At 43.3% G+C, this 20,910-nt stretch overlaps 1 protein-coding gene across 3 annotated transcripts in view; it reads right to left on the bottom strand.

Moving 5' to 3' along the window:
- The window catches only part of ZBTB5 (zinc finger and BTB domain containing 5), a 79,446-nt gene that overhangs the window by 41,881 nt on the left and 16,655 nt on the right, over nt 1–20,910 (bottom strand). Inside the window, exon 2 of one of the 3 annotated variants that reach the window (XM_069237547.1) lies at nt 4,521–4,863. The exons of the other annotated variants lie outside the window; for them this stretch is intronic. The gene's annotated coding sequence lies outside the window, so the exon portion shown is untranslated. The remainder of the gene's footprint in view (nt 1–4,520; nt 4,864–20,910) is intronic. 3 annotated transcript variants of the gene reach the window in all.

Below are 20,910 nucleotides of genomic sequence, written 5' to 3'. Positions count from 1 at the left end.
GACCTCACGGAGCAGTGCAAAAGAGCCAACTGGGAGCGCTCAGCGGTAGGCCTTGAACCCAGAGGCCACCCATTTGATGCACGGTGATTCACAGGCCCACACTGGGCGCAGAAAGAAAAAGGGAACAGTGACTAAGAGGGGTGACACAAGGCCCATTAATGGTGTCTGCCATACACTACAGAGGAGGCAATGACTTGCACTCAGGGATCCTTCCCCACGACCCACTACTGAGACACTGACTAGCTTGAATCCAGTGGCATGAGCAAAAGAACGATGGATTAAACCAAGATCTGTGACTGGGGGTGAGTGTTTGACAATGTTCAGCATTCCGTCCATCACTTGTCATTTATTGTTTTTGCTTTGTCGCCCTAAGTGGGAAGGGTATGCCCAGACGTGGGTCCCGTGCTTCCCATGCCACTGGATTCAAGCTAGCCTGGCTGATGAGGGGTGAAACCCCGAAACCGGTCCCAGGATGCTTGTTTCCAGTCCAGTGAGGACCTGGCTTGGCAGTTCGGGCTGGACTGTTCCCATGAGGAACAGGGTCAAGACTGATTTGCATATGGCTGGGTCCAAACTGGGGTGGCATGGTGAGCAAAAGAACGATGGATTAAACCCAGATCTGTGACTGGGGGTGAGTGTTTGACAATGTTCAGCATTCCGTCCATCACTTGTTTTTGCTTTGTCGCCCTAAGTGGGAAGGGTATGCCCAGACGTGGGTCCCGTGCTTCCCATGCCTCTGGATTCAAGCTAGCCTGGCTGATGAGGGGTGAAACCCCGAAACCGGTCCCAGGATGCTTGTTTCCGGTCCAGTGAGGACCTGGCTTGGCAGTTCGGGCTGGACTGTTCCCATGAGGAACAGGGTCAAGACTGATTTGCATATGGCTGGGTCCAAACTGGGGTGGCATGGTGAGCAAAAGAACGATGGATTAAACCCAGATCTGTGACTGGGGGTGAGTGTTTGACAATGTTCAGCATTCCGTCCATCACTTGTTGTTTTTGCTTTGTCGCCCTAAGTGGGAAGGGTATGCCCAGACGTGGGTCCCGTGCTTCCCATGCCACTGGATTCAAGCTAGCCTGGCTGATGAGGGGTGAAACCCCGAAACCGGTCCCAGGATGCTTGTTTCCGGTCCAGTGAGGACCTGGCTTGGCAGTTCGGGCTGGACTGTTCCCATGAGGAACAGGGTCAAGACTGATTTGCATATGGCTGGGTCCAAACTGGGGTGGCATGGTGATCAAAAGAACGATGGATTAAACCCAGATCTGTGACTGGGGGTGAGTGTTTGACAATGTTCAGCATTCCGTCCATCACTTGTTGTTTTTGCTTTGTCGCCCTAAGTGGGAAGGGTATGCCCAGACGTGGGCCCCGTGCTTCCCATGCCACTGGATTCAAGCTAGCCTGGCTGATGAGGGGTGAAACCCCGAAACCGGTCCCAGGATGCTTGTTTCCGGTCCAGTGAGGACCTGGCTTGGCAGTTCGGGCTGGACTGTTCCCATGAGGAACAGGGTCAAGACTGATTTGCATATGGCTGGGTCCAAACTGGGGTGGCATGGTGAGCAAAAGAACGATGGATTAAACCCAGATCTGTGACTGGGGGTGATCAGCATTCCGTCCACCACTTGTTGTTTTTTCTATTTTATTTAATCTCCGTTTCTTTTAGAAAATTACATTCATGGGGGTTTTATATTAGTACTCCACTCACGGTGCGACACGTCACCACTCTCCTTCCTCAATAATGTTAGTAAATAGTCTGTGCAAACATATGCACGTTTATGCTTGTCTGTTTAAAAAAAAAGGATATTTAACCAAAACTAGAAGGCAAAGGTTTAAATGTATGCAGTAAAGGTAAAATCACATTGAAAAGGTCTACAGACAATTAGAGAGTGGTTTCCATGTGGAAATCAATAAATATGCTGTCTGTTAAACATTGAACAGTGATTTTCTCTAGCACAATTTGGTCTACTGTGGTCATGCACTGGAATTTGACCTTTGCACTGTGAAATGATTAAATGTGTGTTCATTAGGACAGTTGTTTTAAACAAGCATTTGCAATGCAATAGGTCTTGCATTTGCTTTAATTAGAGCTATTGGCATTGTAAATTCCTAACTGGACATTTCTTGCCACATAAAATTGGTCAACCCTGCCTCATAATTTCATCTTTTCCTGCCATATAATTTGAGTGGCCCTGCATATAACTAAAGCACTTCCATTTACCTCCTTTCTCTATCTGCAGAACAATATTGAAAATGGTGCAATTTAGCATCCTAATTTAAAACTGCCATGCTAATTCCAATAGAATGCCACTTCCACCACCAAAGTTGCTGGCTGGCTAACACAATTCCCCAAAACAGACACAAGACAGCCTTGGAGGAGTAACAAGAGAAATAAACTAGAAGGGTCACCCAAACATATCAAGAGTGTTTAAACAGTCATAGTGTAATAAGGATGTAAAGTTGGCCTGAATTATGGTCATAATTGTAATAAAGTGAGATTATTAAAACATATACAATTATCACATAAACCTTTGTCAGAAATAAACTTTTGGCATTAGGCTGTAATGCTCTAAACAGCTCCTAGAGTAAACCATAACAAAAATATCATTTGTGAGAAACATGGTCAAGTAACCATATTTTTTGCCACAAGAGGGGATAACCACACGAAAAGGAATACAGGAAAAAGTAATGCAGTATAACCATACACTTAGTACCTAGAGGGCATGTTTAGGGCTAGCAGGCCTACTGCAGTGATATTACAAACAAGGCCTTTAAAACAAAATTTGTCCCAGCTGTAAAAGAAAAGTTGAAGCCATGAGAAAGTTTAAAAGACAGTGAATGGTGGGAGGAGTTATTACTCTGTAGTCCCCCAAAAAAGAATGGGATAAAGTAATGCAGTATAACTATACATTTAGCCTCTAAAGGACATAGTGTATTACACATTTTCAAGGCTAGCAGAACTATTACAATATTACAAATAAAACATTATTGCTCTCAGCTGTAAAACAAAAATTCTAGCCATAAGAAAGCTTGAAAAGATAATGAATGGTGGTACGGGATATTGTTTTGTAGTCCCCACTAATATAGTGTGGAGGCCCAGATATTAAAGAATGAAAGAGCACATTGTGGTCAATGTTTAGAGGGCGGTCCCATTGTCCCAGGACCACCACAGGCTGAGATACAAGCAAAAATGTTTTGTAAAAGTAATGCCATGCAAAGCATTATGGGACACGTTTCCGTGCCACAAACAATTTAATAAGCTGATATGACTGTAATGCTTGACACAGCCCCTAGGGGACACCACAATAAAAATAGCATCTGCAAGAAACATGGTCATGTAACTGTATAGTCAGCCCCTAGAGGGCATAACCACACATAAAATGGCAGAAAGTAATGACGTGCAACCATATATTTAGCCCCTAGAGGGCATAGTACATTACACATATTCAGGGCTAACAGGCATATAGCAATGATATTACAAATAAAGCCCTTAAAACACAACCTACTATCAGCTGTAAAACAAAAGTTCCAGCCATGAGAAAGGTTAAACAGGTTATTATTTTGAGGTCCCCACTAACCTAGTGTGGGGACCCAAAGATGATGTAGACAGAAAGAGCATGTTGTGAATGTTTTGGGAGTGGTCCCATTGTCCTAGGACCACAACAGATCGAGTTATGAGCACAAATATATTTTGAAAAATAATATTTGCAAAGCATTATGGGAGGAGTTTCCAAAGTGCAGTGAATATTGTAGTATTGGTTTTCCCGCTGTGCCAGGAGAACCGCTTTTGCTTTGAGGATTTCTGTTTTAGTAAAGCATTTACCAATTTCAAGTGTTTTAAGGGGAGAGCCACAAGAAATGACTCTGATTATGTAACTGTGAACAATATGACAAGTGCTTTAATACTGTTCATCAAGTTCACGCTAGTGTGCCTATTTGCACTGAAAGCACCATGGATGCCAGGCAGCACGAAGCTAAGAAACAAAAGAAATAGTTCTCCCACGCTGGTTTATCGGCAATCGTGCAATAATCCATATAAAAGGGGCAGTCTGAAGAAATGAAAAAAACAGCCTCAAGGTGGGACAAACGTAAAGCAATTACTAATGACATCAAGTGATTTTTTAAAGCAAGCCCATGAACGAGTTAAAGTGATGGGTGTGAGGTGGGCGTGGTTAAAAGCCCACAATACTTGTGCGCTCGACCTAATAACACGGTATTAGGCCACATTTATTTTCACTGACATTACGTAAATACTGTGGCAGTGCCTCTGGTGGAGCAAGTAGACTCTCAAATGAGCTCCGATCACATTTCCCTGCTCTGGCGTCTCTAGCTATGCAAGACTTTAGGCAGCCAACTTGGCTTCTCTTCTGGCATCAGTAAACAAAGACTATTTTTCACATTATTTGTATAGATGATCACCAGCTCTGCCTGTCATTGCCAAACCTCGTGCTCTCCCAAACAACAAATTTACTACTGTCCGTGACAAGATAATCTACAAACATATATACAGTTTTAATTTGTGTCCTACCTGTACGCCTAGCTCTCCTCTCACCATAGACATCAAGCTTGGTTTTGTTTCACGTTCCTCTACTGATTTGATGGGGTTAGTCAGAACCTTCAAATTCTTCTCACACACCCTAGCAGGTTGCTTCCATCTCCTTGTCTGGTGGAGTGAATTAGATATTGTACTTTTCTTCAGTCCTAAACCATCTCTCTTCCTTAACCTTGGCTGTGGCTACTTTTTCAGCTCCTAACCTTGTGGCGCCTCCTCCCCATTATTATGGTTGTTCAGTGGTAAGAGGGAACAGGTGGTCCAGACTAGGCTGTGGTGCTTGGCTTGCTTCTCAGCACTGTCAGGCATCTCCCATGACCTTTAAGAATCAAAACGTCATTAAACATACGCCATCTACATCAAAATGTTAAATAGTCCAGCTTCAGATAGAGGTTCTCCTTAAAGCTCCTTCTCAATCTGCATGTCAAGCTTACATCTCAGAAAGACAGTAAACTAGTTAACTAACAAACTTGTCATATTTCAGGCACAGAAAGTAAGCTGGGAGACAATGGAGTAAACACAACCTGGGGATGAGGTGAACTTTATTACATCGTTTAAAGTTATCTAAATCAGAGTGCCTATGAATGACACGGCCACTATGAGACCTTAAGACCAAAGCAAACAGGTAAATCCCAAAGCATCATCAAGAACATAACTTGAAATGGCCCACGGGGGGAACTATCAAATACGTCAGAGAATGAAATGGTAACAGAAGTTTCTATTCTGAAAGTTTCGCAAACAATGAGCAAAGGAACAATCCTATCATCCCAACGAAAGGTGAAAAATACACAGTCCATGAAGGGATAACGTCCTCCCCCCAAAAATGAACCAAACAATCTTCTAACAACAGTTTGAGGACTATGAATCATTAAGAAACAGCTCACAACCAACCTATCCATAACCAGATTCATGTCACGAATTCAAGATGCAAGGAGGGACACATAACTCACGTGAAAATGGTTAGAGTTAGAGCCTCATGTTGCTGTCAGAAACAAAGCATCACTTGACTTCAGCCCTGGACTGAGGAGCTTCACAATCTTGAAAAAGACTTTAGGACTGTCTGTGGATGTCTTCACCACATTTATGCAACTTGTGTTGTACTGCCAATATCTGGCTCTTGATTTAGGCAGTTGGAGCCATTGCATTAGGCCAATGAGCACAATAACCACTGTTGTGAAAATGTTGCATGGACAAAATACTTATTCCATTAGCCCCTCTTAACTATCTATGCATTTCACCATGTTGCATCAGTAGAAACCACTACCACAGAACACTCTTTCTGCACATCATATTAATATAAAACGTCATTGTGACCCAAAATGAGATGCACAGAAAATGAGCAAAAATAACAGCCGAACTAGAAGAGAATGTTTTATTTGTAAAAAAAATAATATATATATATATATATATATATATATATATATATATATATATAAAATAATAATAATAATATTTATATGGCACTTACTACCCCTGACGAGGCATTGAAGCGTTTTTAGAAGAGTAGCACACTACTCCGGAACCCAAGAGGAATTAGTATAGTATTGATATTATTATGAGTTCATTTGAGCAGAGGACATGTGAGTTTGTTGGTTGGATTGACTAGAGTAATGGAGAGATAGATGAGGGAAGAATCCAGAAGTGTTAATTTGGAGTTTAAAGTAATAGGATGAGGCTTGCATGATAATAAATTGCACTTGCAACGCAACAGACTACTGTTTTACTAAAACTAAAGGAAACATGTCTATCCGATATCTTAGCTAAGACATAGCGGCATGACCTATTCGTTTGTTTTTGCCGCCCATCATTAAATCTGCAGAGCTGTGGGTTACAGTGGTGGCTGGTGACTGAAAGCAGTGGTGTGGCACAAATACAAGACGGAATTGCACCTTGTGAGAGCCTCACTACCCACGTATTTCCATTCACCTACTCACCCACTGCCTTTGGTCACCTACCTATTTACTCATCCACATTGTAATCCACTGCCATTCACACAACTCTTATACACAGACACCCACATTTTCTCAGCCACTCAGTCAAGCCCTGCAAACACATTCAAACAAACACACATTGCCTCACCCATCCAGTATCCAGCAGTTTCAGTGATAAAAGGTACACGTTTATTTGAGCTGCAGATTACATGTTTAATATGACATATCACGTCATTAGTCTGCAGAAGAAATGAAACGAGCATAACTAGCCATGATAAATTACTGGAACCATTACTGCCTTTGAGAGACGAAATCACCTACAGAGGCAGTGAAAGGAGAGGAGAGCTGAGAGAACAGATTTTTTTCTTATTGTCTGTAAAAAAGATAGAGCTCCAACTTACCTGTGTGCAGGGTTGTCTATGGCATATTTATGACTTGAGGTCTTCAGGTCACACTCCTGTCTCCCAGAGAGCCCTGAATGGAGTTATTTATTGTATTTATTCCATTTCTCTGAACAGAATGCTTGTAATGCAGGAAAAGGGGATTTTATTTGCACAATGCCACATTCTGTTAATAAAATGTGACCTCTGGTACGTAGACCCTTCTGATCATACCCCACCATTTGAGCAAATAGGAAAGGGTGGATAATAATATTGGAGTGACATGAAGTTTTCAGAAACCCGGGCTGAACAAAAAACGCTCCAGGCTGTTTACTATCAGGGCTTTTGGTGGAGGAGGAGATAAGCCAGGGACGTCAATGCGTTCTGAGAAAACGTAAGGGTTTTGCGTGGGCAAGCCCTGTCAGCCCTACTGTGCAGCTTTCAGCCACATACTGACGCAGGCGCAGTGGGGCTTTTCAAAGTGCACAACTTTCACTCGGAAAATGTTTTACTTTCATCATGTAATTAAATATATGCTTCACTAGAGAGGCCAGAAAAGGCTAGGGGCGCAGCCCCTTAGCCCTTGAACACCAGCTGCCCCTGGTGGGTTAAATAGAAAGTGTCTCGATTGGCTGCCACAGAATAGTCACAGTGAAACACTCAGTTGGTGAGGTTTGCTTTCAAGCATCAACTACATTCCACATCCTGTTGGCAGAAGTATGAAAAACACCTAGTCTCCTACTGTGGATAGGGGGCTCAAGAATAACAACTTGCTCAGAGGACAAAAGGCTTGAATACTCCCCTGTTCTTAAAGTGCTAACGTCAGATGTAGCTCAGGGTCTGTAATTTGAAAGACCTAACATTTTCGAAAATGCCCTTTCCACTAGTGCGACAGAGATACACTGACATCATATATAAATTATGCATGAACTGCAAGTAAGTATGTATGTTGTCAAACATGGTCAGGATTTAATATTTAAGGAGAAAAAACGCAAACCACCTCACGTTATGAAGCAGTAAGTGGCAGACTATGAAACCGTTAAAAAATATACCATCAGTTGCAGCAAAACAACAAAAACACCAATTTTTAAAAACCAAGCCCAGTTAAATGACAACACGATGGGAGTGAACATTGGGATGAAATGCAAAGTACTGCTACGGAAACCTAATGGTAATCAGGAAATTAATCCATGTAGTAATAAAAAACGAAATTATCTTAGATAGGAATCAGAAAGAGACAATCGGAAAAATAACCAATTCTGACATACAGCCTGACTTATCGCCATCATGATGTATCGTGACAAAGTAACTGAACTCTGCAACTTAGTGTAGGAAGTTGGCTCTGTATGCACTATTTCAAAGTAAGGAATAGTATGCACAGAGTCCAATGGAACCCCTTAGAGGTAAGATAGTGGCAAAAAGAGATAATACTAATGCTCTATTTTGTGGTAGTGTGGTCGAGCAGTAGGCTTATCAAAGGAGTAGTGTTAAGCATTTGTTGTACATACACACAGGCAATAAATGAGGAACACACACTCAGAGACAAATCCAGCCAATAGGTTTTGTTATAGAAAAATATCTTTTCTTAGTTTATTTTAAGAACCACAGGTTAAAATTCTACATGTAATATCTCATTTGAAAGGTATTGCAGGTAAGTACTTTAGGAACTTTGAATAATTACAGTAGCATATATACTTTTCACATAAAACACAAATAGCTGTTTTAAAATTGGACAGTGCAATTTTCACAGTTCCTGGGGGAGTTAAAGTATTGTTAGATTTTGCAGGTAAGTAAACCACCTACGGGGTTAAGATTGGGGGTCCAAGGTAGCCCACCGTTGGGGGTTCAGAGCAACCCCAAAGTTATCACACCAGCAGCTCAGGGCCGGTCAGGTGCAGAGTTCAAAGCGGTGCCCAAAACGCATAGGCTTCAATGGAGAGAAGGGGGTGCCCCGGTTCCAGTCTGCCAGCAGGTAAGTACCCGTGTCTTCAGAGGGCAGACCAGGGGGGTTTTGTAGGGCACTGGGGGGGGACACAAGTTCACACAAAAAGTACACCCTCAGCGGCACTGGGGCGGCCGGGTGCAGTGTAGAAACAAGCGTCGGGTTTCCAATGTAAATCAATGGGAGACCAAGGGGTCTCTTCAGCGATGCAGGCAGGCAAGGGGGGGGCTCCTCGGGGTAGCCACCACCTGGACAAGGGAAAGGGCCTCCTGGGGGTCACTCCTGCACTGAAGTTCCGATCCTTCAGGTGCTGGGGGCTGCGGGTGCAGGGTCTTTTCCAGCCGTCTGGATTTTAGAGTCAGGCAGTCGCGGTCAGGGGGAGCCTGGGGATTCCCTCTGCAGGCGTCGCTGTGGGGGCTCAGGGGGGACAACTTTGGTTACTCACAGTCTCGGAGTCTCCGGAGGGTCCTCCCTGAGGTGTTGGTTCTCCACCAGTCGAGTTGGGGTCGCCGGGTGCAGTGTTGCAAGTCTCATGCTTCTTGCGGGGATTGCAAGGGTCTTTAAATCTGCTCCTCTGGATACAAAGTTGCAATCTTTGTTGAACAGGGCCGCTGTTCTTGGGAGTTTCTTGGTCTCTTGGAAGCAGGGCAGTCCTCTGAGGATTCAGAGGTCGCTGGTCCTGGAGAAAGCGTCGCTGGAGCAGGTTGCTTTAGAAGGCAGGAGACAGGCCGGTAGGACTGGGGCCAAAGCAGTTGGTGTCTTCTTTCTTCTTCTGCAGGGGTTTTCAGCTCAGCAGTCTTCTTCTTCGGTAAGTTGCAGGAATCTAAATTCTTAGGTTCAGGGAAGCCCTTAAATACTAAATTTAAGGGCGTGTTTAGGTCTGGGGGGTTAGTAGCCAATGGCTACTAGCCCTGAGGGTGGGTACACCCTCTTTGTGCCTCCTCCCAAGGGGAGGGGGTCACATTCCTATCCCTATTGGGGGAATCCTCCTTCTACAAGATGGAGGATTTCTAAAAGTCAGAGTCACTCAGCTCAGGACACCTTAGGGGCTGTCCTGACTGGCCAGTGACTCCTCCTTGTTTTTCTCATTATCTCTCCTGGACTTGCCGCCAAAAGTGGGGGCTGTGTCCAGGGGGCGGGCATCTCCACTAGCTGGAGTACCCTGGGGCATTGTAACACGAAGCTTGAGCCTTTGAGGCTCACCGCTAGGTGTTACAGTTCCTGCAGGGGGGGAGGTGTGAAGCATCTCCACCCAGAGCAGGCTTTTGTTTCTGTCCCCAGAGAGCACAAAGGCCCTCACCACATGGGGTCAGAAACTCGTCTCTTAGCAGCAGGCTGGCACAGACCAGTCAGTCCTGCACTGAACAATTGGGTAAAATACAGGGGGCATCTCTAAGTGCCCTCTGTGTGCATTTATTAATAAATCCAACACTGGCATCAGTGTGGGTTTATTATTCTGAGAAGTTTGATACCAAACTTCCCAGTTTTCAGTGTAGCCATTATGGAGCTGTGGAGTTCGTTTTTGACAGACTCCCAGCCCATATACTCTTATGGCTACCCTGCACTTACAATGTCTAAGGTTTTGCTTATACACTGTAGGGGCATAGTGCTCATGCACCTATGCCCTCACCTGTGGTATAGTGCACCCTGCCTTAGGGCTGTAAGGCCTGCTAGAGGGGTGACTTACCTATGCCACAGGCAGTGTGAGGTTGGCATGGCACCCTGAGGGGAGTGCCATGTCGACTTAGTCATTTTCTCCCCACCAGCACACACAAGCTGGCAAGCAGTGTGTCTGTGCTGAGTGAGGGGTCCCTAGGGTGGCATAAGACATGCTGCAGCCCTTAGAGACCTTCCCTGGCATCAGGGCCCTTGGTACCAGGGTACCAGTTACAAGGGACTTACTTAGGTGCCAGGGTTGTGCCAATTGTGGAAACAATGGTACATTTTAGGTGAAAGAACACTGGTGCTGGGGCCTGGTTAGCAGGGTCCCAGCACACTTCTCAGTCAAGTCAGCATCAGTATGAGGCAAAAAGTGGGGGGTAACTGCAACAGGGAGCCATTTCTTTACACTTAGCAAAACAGCAGAAATGCTGTGTGCACTACAATATTCCAAGCATATGATCGAATGACAACAACAGCTAAGTATGAAGATTTGATCAAGTGGGATATTCCAAAACTAATTAGTAAACCATGAGTTGTTTAGAAAGTAGAGGTATCCGAGCCCTTATTGCGTTTCCAATATTTCAATTGGGCCAAGTTCCGTATTAAATTGAATGGGTAGTAGGAATTGGCTCTGTTCAGTCCAATTGAATAAATGGGGCACAAAAATGAAAAAGCTCACTCCAAAGGGGCTGATATGACATGTATAGACAATGCAAAGACAAGTCAGTTTAATTAACAAGTCACAACTAAAAGTAAAGCACTGCTTACTACATAAATAGTAAAGTAGTGAACTCGGCATTTCCTGGGCAACACATTCCAAGTATCTGCAATGAGGGAACAAGAGTAAGAAGCAGTTAACATTCCTTACTGATTCCAAGTAGAAGGAGCCTAGGAGAGCGTTGTGTAAATTCCATGATGAAAGCAAGTGGAAGTGAACAAAGTCTAGATGTTCCCAACAATCTTATGTTTTAAGGTTTCTTTGTGAAAAGTGTACAACTTAAAGGAACACAAAAAAATCTGTGTTTGTGGGTGAGAACCTAAAATTAGGCAAACAGAATGAAATGAGCCAATAATGTTTTAGGTCTGCTACCTAGAAGCATATGGTGGGCTTGGGTCTTCCGCTTTCATTCACCAACATTCTTTGACTAACCTCTGGTTCAGCCCAGTGGGATATTCAGCTCTCGCAGGATGTTAGCAAGTGTACCTTTCCACCTCCTCTCCAAGCACTTGTATTCAACGGCATTAGAAACAACTTTCCAAGTATGAAGACTCCAAGGAGGTCTGCCTTTGGTTAATTGTCTGGCTTTACTGTGATTGCAATGTATTCATTACCACATTACACCAAGACCTGACACTTTTCCAATGCCTGTATACTGTGGAAAGTAAGAACTATCTACAACAAAACAATTACCTATCTTTCTGTAAAGAGCTGTTGTTACTGGGGTCGCTGTTGTTACTTGGGTCTTTGCAGACACATCAAATTTCATGGTCTATTCACTTAATCTAAAATTAACCTCTAATTTTCTAAATCCAACATATTTATACTCTGGTGGATTTATATTTTTCTGTTGCCTCCCATCTCCTGCTACTGTTTGAGAATTTCACAGTCTAAGCCAATTGTAGCATTCTTAAATTCTCTGGGGCAGCCTCACACCATGTTAGTTGTTCTACTCTGGTGTGAATCAATTTTTATTGTTCTGAAGATTTAGCTTCACAAGCTGCAGACTACTCTGTGGAGACCTTGCCAACAATGTGTAAACTGATAACAGAAGTGACTTTATTCTAATACGTTGTTCAATTTGCATCTCAGCATTACAGAGAAATGCCACACTGCTCCATCACACCATTTACACACTTTTGTTCCAATAAATACCTCTGCAGTCATTTTATACTGCACACTTAGGTCCCCACTCTAAAAAGCATAGTTTGGATCCTAGCTAACCTTTTGGAGACCTTGCAAACAATGTGCAAACTGTAAAAGAAGTGCCTTTAATTTAATAAGCTGCTCAGTGTGTACCTCAGCATGACACAGGCAGGACACACTGCTCTATCAGACCATTTACACACTTAATGATCCAAAATATTCTGCTGTAGTCATTTTAAACTGCACACCATGGTCCCCACACCTAGCTACACTAATGGTTAGTAGTGTCTCTGACCAGTACTCTAGTTTTCTTAAACTACTCAGGGACGATGGCATCATCACATATGAACCAGGTGACTGGTCTTGCCATGCAGACGGGGTGCTAGTAGTACACTGCAAGATTGAAGACTATAGGTCAGTCCTTGAACCAGAAGTCCACACAGCTGCTCACCAGGAGACTTAAAGATATACAGAGCATGCCCCAAAGGTGAGGTGGAAGGGTCTATGCACAGGTTTATTAGTTCTTTCAGTTGCTGATTTCTGCATCTGGCTGATAAACTGGTTCTAAATGAGGTGAAATGTTTCTCCTGACACTATTACCATGGTTGCAAATCACAAAATAACAAAGGCATACTACAAAAACCCACCACATAATGCTGTATAATTTGCCTTTTAATTCTGCATAATTTACTGTTGCATAATTTTGTGCTCTCCTGCATACTTCCTGCCGAATTCCATTGACCCTAGTGATAGCACTATGAATTTCAGAAGGAGCATGCCTGAGCGTAAAGTTCCACCGACTATTATGTGAGTGTGTGCTTCTTGAGATCAAAGGAAGATTTGTAGCTTCGGGAATATTATTGTTATACTGGCAGTGGCCCAGCAGTCCCCCCACAACAAAGTTTTGCATAAGCCATGACAAAAGTATGCTGTAGCATTGGGTACGTGGTAAGGTGAAGTAACACTGTCTTTTTTAAGTGTCTTCGGCGAACCTGCAGATTCATTGAAAAGATAAGCGTTTTTTTTTTATTTACTGTTGCACACATCTCACAGATGCACCCACCCACCGACTGATTTAGAATAATACTTCTCCCTTCTACGTAGGACAGTTTTAGAAGGAAGGCTTTAGCCAGTCAGCAGAGATGGTGTCGTCAGCGGATGACTGCTGCCCAAGCCCTAACATGGGTTATGAAAGGCAGCTCTGAGGCAGGATCAGAGAATGAGACAGCAAATACTAAGACAGCATTAGAGGGAGAAGAAATGGAGCAGACACTGGAAGTGGTTTTTCCAGAAGGCTGAATTCCATCTTTCTGGTCTTCTAGCGATTCTGAGACACATGATGATGGTAGTCGTGCTGTCCCTTGGTAAGGACAGTCTGTGCAGCAGAGCAACCATAGGAGGTTAGAACAACCCAGAGGGCAGGCACATGCAGCAGCAAGCACAGACGGAGTACTCACTTGGCAGACCTCCAATTTAGTTCAGCCCCAAATTCCACCCTTCACTGGCAACGCTGGATGTAAAGTCAATATTACCAGTTTTTTGCCAATTGACTATGCCCATCTCTTTTTGGATGTTGACTTCCATAAGCAAATTGTGCAGCAAAGAAATCTGCTTGTCAAACAATTTCTGAGAGAGCATGGAAGTGGCTCTAGGGCCTCATTCTAGGGCACAAAAGTGGAACATTGGTCTGCAAGCTTTCCAGAGATTTATCCTCCTGCAAAGAATATAGCCACTGGTGAGTCCTTCATCCTTTACAAAGGGCAACTATTGTTCAGGCAGTGCATTTTAAGCAAAAGAGCTTAAAATGGCATCAAGTTGTACATGGTGTGTGAGAGCTCTACTGGCTATGTGTACAGCTTGAGAATGTATACAGGGAAGACTCCAGTCTAAACCAGAGGTCTTCAACCTATGGGACACGACCCATGGGGGGGGTCCACGGAGTCCCAGGCAAGGGAGCACGCAGTCCCCCAGCCTCACTTCGTCCGATCGTTAAAATGCCTCCCCTGAACTTTGATTTATTCTCCTTTGTAGTGAAACAAAGCTGCACAGACAGCTATAGACGCCTTCATGCCAGGGCGCCTGCTTCCCGAATGAAATTCAAATGCGAGCTACGAGATGATCTGAAAATGTGAAGGGTAATCTGCAACTGTAAAGGAAGCTTGGAAGTCGGTTCTGGCTTTAAATGATCAAATCATTCAAAGCTTTGGGATGACAAACATTTATTCTATTGGAGTGGTCGTGCAAAGAGTTAAAAACTGTGCTGTGTAGTGTGTGCTTTTAATTGTATTTACATAGCGCTTACTTCACCTGGAGGTGTTGAAGGGACAGCTATTAAAAAAATGGCATCGCATATGCTCTGGTATTACTTAAATCTATATTTTGGAAGCACAGTTTTATCTTAAAACTTTTTGTAGTGGCCTATCTTGTACTGTGTGTAATCCAAGTATAAAAGAAAGCCTTACATATTCACAGTACTTTTTGTCACAGGCTGTGACCTCGTGGCACTGAAAATATACAAGTCACTATTCTCCACTGCACTAACCAAGATTTAATTCTGTTGAGAGGTTTCATAACGCACCACAGTGCATTTCCCAATGAGTAACAACTTTCTATTATTTATTTTTCCTTCTTTAAGCTGGCTGTTATTTTATATGTGGCTACCTGACGGTGAAAGACTTTAAAAAAAAAGAAAAAAAAAAAAACTTACAGAATATTTTGGGGCTTATATATGAGAGGCTTCTGCAGCAGGAGTATCACTTTTTGACGTTCCGGCAGCACAAGTCTCTCAATCATACCTATGAGGCAATGCAAAGCCACCCTCCCTGGCTTTGTGTGGCCTCACAGATATAGAAAGTAAGGAAAAGCAGCACAAGCAGCTGCGTTGCCCTACTTTGCAGCAAGGAGATGTTCCATGGGCATTGTGGTGGGTGTTCCCACGCATCATCCAGGGATTTTGACACTGTCCCAGATTTACAAAATCACGTAAACTGGAGACGAGCCAAAACCTTATGCCTTCCCAGAACAAGCATAATGAGGAGATATTTTTTAATTTCTCCTAGTTTTTTTCCTCATACCATGTATGTTGCATTCTATTGTGTATATATAGAAAGAGGAGAATGGCTCTCTGGATTGATTTTGTGCAGGAAGGTCTCCCTTCCTGCACAAAAACAAACCAGCCTACGTAGGCATTAGGCAGCAATTTGTGCGCCAGTGCAGGGGGAAAGGACAGGAATGCACTGTATTTCATAGATTCGGTCCATTCCGGTCCTTTTATAGTGGCATAGGGCAGTCTAGCAAGAACTTGCGGCACTACCCTAATCCAATTCTTCATAAATTAGGACCTTTATTTTTAGCCTCATCTTTGTCCACACCCCCACACTCACCGACCTTTGGTTTGCTAAACACTGTTAAATATTATCTCCTCACCGCGAAAAGGATTTGCTATGGGAATTGGGGATGTATATGATTGTCGACGATGAGGCGTACTAGGTTCTAGACATGTTTTTCAGAAGGGTGACCTTACACCTAAATAGTTTGTGAGAGGGGGGTCTCGGCATCAAAAAGTAAGTTTGACGACCTATTCTCTAAACCCTGTAGGTTGCCCTTCCACGCTAGGAGCCACAGGAAAGATTGTAAGAGAGCTTGTCCATTCACTCATTCACAAAGGTTATAACTTCCATGTTGACAATTTCTGTACAGGAGTAGAGCAGTTCAGGGAGTTGTACAAAGAAGGCACTGTGGCATGCGGTACAGTTCGTTGTTGCTGCAAAGGAATCCCACAGGAGCTTTTTTGCAAGAAGCTCCAGAATCCCAAAGCACTGCCTTGCATTTCAACAAACTGCTCAGTCATTTTATCTGATAGGCCTGATGTGTACATGCTCACTACAATTCATGATGAGAGCACCTCCTCAGTCACAGTTTTGGGTCAGATGGCCAAAGTTCACAAGCCCACCTGTATAACTGATCATAACAAGTACGTGGGTGAAGTGGATGAGAATGACCAGGTTCTTCAGCCATACAATGCCAGTAGTAAACTTGCACTTGGTATAATATACTGTTTACCTACTTGATCCAGATAGTAACATACAATGCGTATATTGTTTAGCATCAGACCACCAAAGGAAGACCCATGTCTTTCAGTTGACCATCACTGAAAAGTCGTATTGCTACAAAAGCAGCAGCCTCGACACTTTGCTGATCGCATTCCTGAGACAGTGAATAAGGCTTGAGCATGTTGTCATTGTAGAGTCTGCTCTCTGCAATGAAAGAGGCACTTTTACATGCTTTGAAAGTGTGCAAACTCAATTAGTAACTTATTTTACAATCAGTGTTATTGTAAAAGGATACAGGACAAGTTTCATGCTTGATGAGGATTGTCACATATTTTAGCATCAGGACAATATATGTGTGTATAAAAATTAGTGCAGACAACATAGTGCTCAGACAGTGAAGTAATATGTATACAACAACATAGAAAAGGACAGCAAACAGATTCCAAATTTGTATATGATTTTATATCAAAAAAGCATAAGCGGACGTCCTATCCTGTCCATGTTTTGAAAGCAACTTTAGGGTCGGAAGGGGGAGGTGTCAACAAATTTGTCCTTAGTTAGTCTCCGGCTCTCATCAGGATAAAAGTTGTCTGCCTAAAGTTGCCTAGAAACTGAGGAATCTTGGAACCTTCAATAAGGCATCCTGCAGGCAATATGTGCAATAAGACGTCAAGTCAGAGTCTATAATGCATATCAGGCGCTTGGTTAGTCGGACAGTTCTGGTGAGGTAAACAAATTATTCAGGAGAAGTACACCTTTGTATTGTACGGAGAAAGTGGTCATAGCTACACATTCAGGAGTACTCCTAGACAAAGCCAACAATGTAAAATGGGCCTCTGGGTACTTGAGATGGTCCTCTAGAGGTAAACAGATTATTTGGGAATTACAGATGATGCGGTGGCATGACACTATGCAAAGGTGTGCTGTCTGAGTACACCTTTTGATACATACTAATTTTGACACGTAACTTTGTCCTGACACGGAAAATCATCATCATCATGCAAGAAACTGTGCCCTGAATCCTTTTTCAATAATATTGAATGTGGTACAAGCTACTAATTGATTTTCACACTTTCAAAGCAAAAATAGAAGTGTTGGTGAATGAGCCCCACAGACATTTGTTTGGCTTATTACTTTAGGGAACTTAAGTAGTATTCCCCAGCATGTTTGCAGTATTCCCCAGCATGTTTGCTTTTAAACACCCCAATTTGCATCCACAAACTGGAAGGAGTTGAATTTAACACAGTGAGTGCACTACAGGCACATGAAAGACACGTTTTCTTGAGCTTCAACTAGTTAATGACGAAAGGCATTAGGAGAGGTTCAACTGGCAAGTATACAGGCTTATTCAGGACTCTGATGAGGACAGTGACATGAACTGGTAATAAAAGCTTAGACTAGGTTTGCTTTCACAATGATATTGCATAGGTAGAAGGTAGATAGCAAAGGTAGTACAGACACACATGCCATCACTGCATCTTCACTAAAGGATTCAATCACATTGAAGCAGCACTCGCTCAGATATTGAATTACTCCCTCACTCAACCAAGCAGAGGACGCCACACCAAACACAATACAGCAGACAGACTCCTCCCTAAGCATCTCAACAGGCACACATCTGGAATCTGAGATTGCTTCAATGACTCTTGATTCACAGCTCTCTTCAAACTCCTGAAACACACATTCAAAGTCTTATTCAGCATTGGTCCAGCATACCTCAATACCGCCTCAGGTTACAGAAACCTCCCAGTCACCTTTGCTCATCACAGGCAGCACCAGAACAAGGATAATAGACTTCTCCTAATTGGCTCCAAAAGAGCGGAATGATCTGCCTCTACACATGCGCTGTCTCTAAAACTAGTGCATTCCGCACAAAGCTGAGCACTTGGCTCTTCAACTAGGTTACTCCATGCATCAGCCCCGCCTACTCTTTCATTGGTGACAGGATACCTTTGCAGTGCTTTTTACCAAAATAATCATAATATTACAGATAACTCTGCACCCAACACTACACGTATAAGTAAAATGTTTGTCCTACATGCCATGTTCATCCTCTGTCAGAACTTAGTATATGTTCAGTTTACTGTACACCGTGCATTAGAGAGTCACAGCACTGCATATAACAGTGGACGTGATATGTGCTACGTTCTCACTGACTATCCTGGGTCAAAAACTGCTGTTCTTCACAGTTTATGACATTCTCTTTAGGGAACTTAGGTAGTGTTCTCCAGCATGTTTGTCTTAGTTTCCAAGGTAGATATGCCTCAGTTTGAGCAATGTATGCCTCAGAAAGCATTCTTGGACACCCCCAACTTGCATTCACAAACTGGAAGGAGTTGGATTTACCACAGTGAGTGTGCTAAAGACTCATGTAAGACATGTTTTCCTGAGCCTTATGTGGCTGTTATGGGAGTTGTTAGTGAAGGTTCACTAGGCATCCTTTCGTTAATGTCCAGAATTGAGGCCATTACTTGACAGATGGTACAAATGTACTCAACTGTTTTTTTCTTTTGTGAAGGTTGTGGATGCATCAACTGGCAACATGTCTAGGCACATGTGTTTTTAGAGGTTTGTTTGAGGTGTGTTTGTGTGCAATATGGTTGATGACTGGTCGAGAGTTTGTCTTGAATGGGGATTCCATCCTGTGGCGTATGAATGGGCCCTTGCAAAGTGGCAGTAGGTTTATGTGAGAGCACTGATTTGTTGGATTGGGCCTGTGTCCGGCGGTATGAAAGTCTTGTTTGGGGTACGTGAATGGCATATTAATGGACCGTAAAGCAATTAGTGCCTTGGCACGGCTTTATAGCTTACCTTCAGTACTCTTGGTTGCAATATTCAGATACTTAGAGAAGTATTTGTGCTTTGAAGCAAGCATTTCTGGAGGTGCTAAAACCAACCAGTCGAAGTGATGATTAACTTAAAAAAAATAAGTACCAGATTTATACTGGTAAGAATACTACGTTGCAATAGCCACAGTGTATCCTTACCGTGAAGGTAATAGTCTGGCCGCCCAATATATATGTGGATGAAGCATTGTTGTAACCAAGGGAAGACTAATCCATCTGTGGCATGGTTGCATTCCTCTCATGTCCCGCCTGAGTAAGGGCAACCATCTACAGCTGGACTCTATGTCTGCCCACCTACTTTATATGTGCCTGGAAAACCATGGTGGTAAAGGGCAGAGATAACCATCTAATGCCTCGCTTGCTATTGAAGTCAACTCCCATGGTGGGGGTGGAGGGTATTTTATTTGTAAAGAAAATCCAAATTCGGGATTCTGTTTTTTAGATTTTTTCAAAAGACAGCTATGTAATGTTGATGGAGTAGTGCGTCAACCACAAAAAAGGCACTGACAGCAGCCGCCATTTTGATGACTTCTGTCAATGTTTTTTTAAGTGACCACTAGATTGGCGGTCATTTCTAAATTTGGTGGCTGGAGTAGTCTTAGCATGGCAGACATTAAATCCTCTGCCATGGTGACTGAGTCTTCTTTGTCAGATAAATGTAAATATGGTCCTTAGTAAGACCCCTCAGTCTTTTCTTTTTTTTTGTAATGTGGATAGCTGTGGATTTTGGGCCCTAGCTCAGTTAGCACCTAGCCAAACCTGTACATTTTGGAAAACTAGACAACCAGGGGAGCTCAGGAATGCATGACTTGTGTGTCTCTCACCAGGTCATTTTAACGAGAAGCCCTTGTCAATGTCAAACTTAGGTAAGAAACACACATTTCTGGGACAGCAAGACCTGAAATCTGAGGGGGGCCACAGGTTTCCTACTACCTTAAGTTACTAAACATTTACTGATGAGAACAGTACCCCACTTGTGTGGATGGGCCAACAGAAAATTACATGAAAGGCACTAAATCGCTATGTTGAGAAATAAGCAATAGCAGTAGGGGCCAGATGTAGCAAAGGTTTTTCCCCATTCTGTGTCTATGGGAAAAAGTGTTCGTACATATGGCCCCAAGTGCTGTATTTGGTCCCATACTGTGACTACACCCATGCAAACCTACGAACCACAAACATTTTTCAAAATGAGACAAGCAGAGGAGTCCAGGGCGGTGTGCCTTGTGAGGATACCACAAGGTTTTCTTACCCTCAATGCTCTGCCGGAAATCATGCATTTTTCTTCCATTTCTGTGATGGAAACTTCCGGAATCCACTAAATTCCTACAACTCTGCATTGCCCCACTTGTGCCACTAAAAACTAAGCCCAACTTGTGTGGCTGGGCCTAGGGCCCACTGCAGTCACCAGGGAACTACCACTGACCTTGGTTTGATCAGTTTCAGTTTCAGGCACTAGGCCAATCACACAAGTGAGGTACCATTTTTATCAGAAGACTTGGGGGAATGAATGGTGGACAGAAGTTTGTGGCTCCCCACAGATTCCAGAACTTTTCATCACAGAAATGTTTGATGTTTGCAAGGATCCTGGGTAAAGAGCTACATAAGACACCCCACTCTGGATACTCCTAGGTGCCTAGTTTTCAACAATGTGAAGGTTTATTATGATTCCAGAGGTGCCGACTGAGCTAG

The sequence above is a fragment of the Pleurodeles waltl genome, chromosome 1_2 (assembly GCF_031143425.1).
Source record: "Pleurodeles waltl isolate 20211129_DDA chromosome 1_2, aPleWal1.hap1.20221129, whole genome shotgun sequence".
NCBI lineage: Eukaryota > Metazoa > Chordata > Amphibia > Caudata > Salamandridae > Pleurodeles > Pleurodeles waltl.
This window is presented reverse-complemented; position numbering and strand designations above follow the sequence as displayed.